The following is a 6,616-nucleotide window of genomic DNA, read 5'->3' as shown; positions in this document are numbered from 1 at the left end:
CGTGAAATGATTTCCTTTTACATTTCCTTATTCAGGTTGTGCAACAGAGAGAAAAATCAGTTCTTTGCACAGCTTTACTCCTGAATATATTGAATTCCTCTGCGAAGATGGAAAGGAAGGCAATCCTTGCAAACTGAGTAATTCAGATGAATAGTGTCTTCGGAGTCAATTACCGCTGTGCTGAGCTGCCTCTCACTTCTGTCTCATCCGGACTCTCCAGCTCAATTTTTGCTCTCCCCAGAACTTTCCAAAACGTTTTGGTTTTTATCAGTCAATCTAGCAAGGGATCCCTCTGTTGTGCACGTGGATTAACTGGAGCAAAGAACTTTAAAGCAAGTCCCAAATCCCTGAACTGCTGTACTGCATTATAAAACACCTCGCCGACACCGCTGCTTGCTTTGGTCCAGATGCCACCTTCATGAGGCGAGTTACGAGAGCTCCAGGCCTGCTTGGTGTGGACTCAGCAATGGGCAGAAGAGTTTCCCTTTTCCCACAAGCAGACAGTCAAAAGCCTGTCCAGCCCTGAGCCGCTGTGGGGACTCAGGTTCCTTCTTGCAGGCAACACCAATCTAAGGGAAAAGACCGTTAAGTGCGTTCGTGTCTCCTGCTGTCCAAAGGGCTTACTGCACAGCACTCTGCCCCACTGGGAGACATAGGGGGCCATGGAGGCATCAAGGCCAGGCTGGATGTGGATCTGGGCACCCTGGTCTAGTGGTTGGCAATGCTGCCCACAGCAGGAGGGCTGAAACTAGATGATCTTTAAGGTCTTTTTCATCCCAGGCTGTTCCATGATTCTATGGTTCTATCACATCCATTGCAACAGGGTATGCAAAGAAGACAGAGCTAACCTCTTCTTGCAGGTGCGCAGCAATTGGGTGAGAGCTGGTGGACACAAGGGTTGGATATATCCAGGCTGGATATTTTCAGGTTGGATATTTGGAAAAATTCCTTCTCCAAAAGAGTGGTCATATGCTGAAATGGGTGGTGGTGGCCCAGGGAGGGAGCTGAGTCACCATTCCTGAAATTGTTCAAGAAGCGTTCAGATGTTGTACTAAGAGACATGGCGTAGTGGGGAAATATTGGTGGTAGGAGGATGGTTGCAATAGATGATCTTGGAGGTCTTTTCCAACCTCGGTGATTCTATGATTACCATTCATGACAGACAAGCATTTCATTTTCTTGCATGCCCGTTGGTTGAACCAGCAGAACTGCCTGCAGCACCCGTCTGCCAGCCCAAACTCCCCCTGGGTAAGCAGAGCCATGAATTTAAAGCACTTTGTCTGCCTGCTGCAACTGTCCACCATGGGCAGAAAAACACTGTATTACCTCCTCCCAGTGTTGCTGTCCATTATATGCCTTCCTGTTTGGTCTGGCAACGTGCCGGTGTGCTTCCTATTCTCTATTGCTAGGGAGATCATAAGGCCAATTATTCCTACTGGGGTTGCATTAAGAACCACTACTTCCTGCAGTGCAATGTAAATGCCACTTCCCATTCTTATTTTTATGATTCTTAGCCAGTTACGGATCCATGTTGCTGTGCTTATATCAAAGGCAATTTTAATTTATTTCAAAATTAAAATTTTATGAGAGATTGCATCAGATGCTTTTCTAAAATTCAAATAGACTGCGCCCACCACATTCCCTTCAGCTAGTAACTGTAACTCTACTTCAATAAGATATTGAATTTGTCTGCGTGGTTATTATTTTTTGTATGTGAACCCACCCTCAAAGAAGTATTTTTCTCCTTTTTTTTTCAGACTTAGAAATCCAATGTATGGTAGCTGATTGTCATTTCTGACTTACTGATGAGTAGGACAGTATTTACATTTCTCCTTTTCTTCTGGTGCTCCTCTAATTTCTCAGAAATAAGTCAAGACAAATAAGTGACTCCACCTGGTAGTCCCTTTATCTTCCTAGGATGCATAGCACTTCAGATAGTTGGTTTCTATGTGCTTTACATTTTTCCAAGGGTTTGATTAATTTGCCTCATCTCGTGGTTTTTTTTTATAATTGCTTTCAGTTCATTTATGTATAAAACAGTTCTAATATGAACCTGGCTGCATTGGTTAGACATACATGTCATATTCTACCACATAACCCTGAACAAACCTGTTTTGTTCAGTGAAATGGATGCCCCTAGACCTGTGCAACCTGCAAGGCTGGCTCTCATGCGCTGGCAGGGACATCTCCATCTCCATCTCCATCTCATCTCATCTCATCTCCATCTCCATCTTCATCACCATCTTCATTTCCATCTCCTCTTCACCTCCATCTCCCCCTCCATCTCAATCTTCATTTCCACCTCCACCTCCATCTCCATTTCCCCATGGCTCAGAAGGATGCATGTCAGGGATTTGGGTGTCACTCCATCACAACCTCTCACTGGGATCACTTCAGCTCTCATGTACAGCTTGATGAAAGATGCACATACCTGATGGTTTTGAGAATTTCCTCTGCAAAAGACCCACCTCTTTCCAAGAGATTGAATATTCAGAAACAGGAAAGGACGTCCTGTAACCACCTTGTATCCACGTTCCCTGTTGCTTTGATTACAGTATCATCTTAGTGTATTCTCATCTCAGATGGCTGACTTGCTTTTGTCAATAATAAAAATAAGTAGCAGAACATCCAATGTATTATTGATTAGAAAATAAATATTTTAGTGTTTTTCAATAATTCAACATTGTCTTTAAAAGAAAAAAAAAACACACCCAAAATCCCATGAACAATGGAGAAAATTTCTCAAGTCCTGAGAGGGCTTTTGGGAAAAATGTAAAAAGGATAAAATCTGTGTTAAAAGCAGATATGCCTTTCCCATTTTTTTAAACATTTTCAGGTTCGATAAAACAGCAGAGGGTTTGATGCACTTAATGACTTGCCTGAGTTGGGAGAGTAAAATATCTTTCATATCTCAATAATTTATCAGAAATAATGTTATAGTGGAAAGTACACAAAGGGTTGCAGCCTGGTGGAGCAAAGCAGAGTATCTACTGCAATACCATGTTTGCAAGTAACTATTTTTATATGCTACCTCTTTCTGTCCTAAAAGAAACTGTCAGCTCCCTCTCCCTGCACAATAGATTGTGCCAGATTTACTTTATTTTTACTCCTAGGTAGAAAAAAGAGGAAAAAAAAAAAAAAAACACCAGAAAATAAAACCCACTTTCTTCTACTTTCTATTGCAATGGACTGTAAAAGCATACACTTGGTGATAGTTGGCTGAACATTACTTGTACCACGTTTCCCATGTTTCTCGGTTGTGCATTTACTGAATGAGCTATCATGCAAGCAATGTACCTAGTCAGAACTATAAAGATCACTGGAAATACATTTCCACTTTTGAAAAGTGACTTTGTGGAAATGGCACCAAGGAATTCAGTCGCTGCTGTCTTTTATCACATTTGTCCTGCTTACAGCTCCAGAGGGACGGTTTCCCTGTGCTTAGTGTTGCATACGGTCATTAGGTTTCTTTGGCTCTGAACCAGTAACCAGTCAAAACTTCAGCACTGACTGTGCTTAAATGACACCCTGTGTCTGTATAAAGGTTATGAGGTGCAAATTTCCCATATAAAGAGAAAAAACTACATCGCACTGGAGACTGAGTGCTGACAAAATGGCACCACTGAGCAAAGGAGGGGAGATTCACATGGATCTCTGTCCTCCTCCAGCCCCATAGCCTTTACCCTCCTCCCACACTTTTCTTCACATGGAATGCTTGAGGAGCTCCAAACAGAGCTTTCATGTTCCAGCTCAGCTCAAGGCAGCTAGTGGAGGGTGCAAGCCAAGAAGCAGTGGCAGTGCTGACACCTCCTGGGTCCTCTGGCTCTTCACATTGCTGGTGTGAACTCATGTCGAGCACTCACCCTGCTGGCATTAGGCTGCTTTCATTAGCTATTATTAATATTTTAAGCTAGAACAAAATTAGCTTTGCTCTGCCCAGCCATTCTTAGAAAATGAGAAGCAATTTGATTTTATTCTACATGCAAACTTTCAGTTTATTAACAATTATGTGAGCTAGGGCAGCATGTGTTAGATCTAATTCACAAGAATGGCAAGTGCACTGAAAAAAATGGCCTGGCTGGGGGATGAATCATCAGAGCAGTGAGGCAGGGATGAAACAGGCTACTGATGCTGATTCTCTCTTTGCTGAGTTCCACTTCCTAATGGAGATCAAAGATCCCATAAGAGAGATTTTACGAAGAGACAGTCCCTCATTACAGGGATTGGTTCAGCTTTGAAAAAGCTGAACAAAAAGCATTTAAAAAACAGGATCTGACTCTTCCTCTGGCAGGTGTGTCTGTATCTCCAGCATCCCAAGCAAAGATGTTACAAGCTCATTTCCAGAATTTGCAGGAGTTCTAATGAGACTCTCCAGCTCTCGCAGAGGAAGGAATGTAGAAATATCTCATTAGTTTAAATTTAAATTAAAACAACAACAGCAACAGCAAACAAGTGGGGAGGGAAAAGCTCTGAAAAAAGAGCCATCAAAGCAGCGAGGCCGTGAATGTAATTTAAATAACTGACTTCTATGTGACAGAAGTGAGAATAGGGGCAGTGGACTAACTTGGGCTTTGGGTGTCTTGGCTACACCGTGGAGATTGGCTGTCCTCTTCCTGCTGACTTCCAAGGGCAGGCCATGCTCACAGTGAGCTGGGAGCAGTGCTGGATGTTCATCAGTGCCTCATACTTGAGGTAATCCCACTGCCTGGTTTGCAAAGCTGCCACATCACCATTGAAGTCCAAGCAGTCATGTCTACTGGGTGCAGGTTTGGGTGCAGCAATATAAGGACGTAAAGCTATTAGAGAGCATCCAAGGAGGGCTATGGAGATAGGGAAGGGTTCCTCTGTGGGTTCCTTCCAACTTGAGATATTCTAAGTCAGCCTTCCAGCAGCACTTGTGTGGTATGCAGTATCTTTTAAGGACGTCTAGCACTTAAAGGTATCATCTCTGGAACACTCTGGAACATCTCTGGAACACTCTATCCTTTCTTAGCTACCATATAAACATATACAGTTATGCTACCACGAGGTGAAGTCCCATAATGCTGGAATTCCATAATATTGGATTAATTTATGCCACAAACCAGGTCACATAAAAAATAAGATTTGTGTTTCCATGACAAATAAATGTCCACAGTTGGTATCACTCTGCATTGCAACTCTTTTCACCTTCATCCCATTTAGTCAATATTCCCAAAAAAGAAAAAGAAAAGCATTTTTAAGTCCACTTACAGCCCAAACTCTCTGGTCTTCACCAGCATTAGTTTGGCAGAGTTCTGGCCATCCCCTGCCTTCAGCTCCTCTTGGTAAGTGGAGATATCTTTCCCTGGAGCTGAAGTCATCACCATTTCCACCTCCTGCTGCTGCACTCCTCCTTGCAAAGCATGAGAAGAGAGGAATTGAGTACAAGAAGCCTCTGACTTGTTCCCCATGTGCAGCTCTGTTGCTGCAGCCTCAATCAGCTGCACGCCAAACACTTTAGTTAATTGGCAACAAATTGGGAGATGTGAGCTGATTGCAATAAATATTTTATTAATTTGAAGAAACAAAAGGTTGCATCCCTTCTAGCCCAGTTTGATTGTGCACAATTGCACATATTAATATGTAATTGCCACATCAATTGGCAATCGTAGGCTCAGAAGGAGCTCATTAGGAAAAATACTTATGCATGTATCCTCAGTAGGTGTCAATCAGCATCGTGCCATTGAGATCAATGGAGCTAGGCTTATTTATAGAGTTAAAGCTCTGAAATTTCACCTGGAAAATAAACCCTACAGTATGTTCTCATACTTAAGCTGGGCAGAGGAAGAACTGTTTTTCTCCACACTTTTTATTTACATAAAAACCCTTTTTTTTCTATATCTCACCTGTGCTTAGAAACCAGCTATGAGGTTTTTGTGCCAAACACCCCAACTAAAACAAATATTCAAAACCAACAATGCTGCAGTTCTCCACTTCCCATGCTTGCCTTTTCGGTTCCAAACCACCAGCACAGTGCAGGGAGCAGCTCAACCTGGGGGATAGGAAATCATCTTACGCTTCTTCTGTCTCCAGTTCCCAGGTTTTTATGATAAAATCAAATGCAGGCTATGGCAGAAACATGTGTGGCAAAGCAATGACAAGAAGGGTTGAATTATTCATGGAGAATAAATTAGGGAGGAGCACAGCCCCTTCCCGGAGCAGGAAACCTCTGTGCAGGTCCGAAGCAGCTCCAGTTCACTGAGCAGACTTACTGGGAGAACTGGTGCCAGGATTAGGCCCACAGCTTGCAATAAGGCACTAGAGCTGTCACTGCAGCGATGTTTCATTAACAAATGTGGTTTTCATTTTCATCCGAGTGTTGCATAGGAAACCATTGATTTCCACAACATTTCTGATGGGAAAAAGTCAAAATAAAGCACTTCTCTCTCATTTTGATAGGAAAAAAAAACCCCACATCGCTGACTTAACTGGCTCAATTCCCTTCTCTTTCACTTTCCTGGGTAATTCTGTTGTTCTCACATTTTAGAAACAAAGGAAGCACAATTATATCCAACTAACACTTTTTGTGACATTTTCATTCTGTGCAAAAGGTAAACAATTTTTCTCCTTTTTTTTTTACACTATTTTTTTTTAA

Source organism: Meleagris gallopavo, chromosome 22, assembly GCF_000146605.3.
Source record: "Meleagris gallopavo isolate NT-WF06-2002-E0010 breed Aviagen turkey brand Nicholas breeding stock chromosome 22, Turkey_5.1, whole genome shotgun sequence".
Taxonomy (NCBI): domain Eukaryota; kingdom Metazoa; phylum Chordata; class Aves; order Galliformes; family Phasianidae; genus Meleagris; species Meleagris gallopavo.
This window is presented reverse-complemented; position numbering follows the sequence as displayed.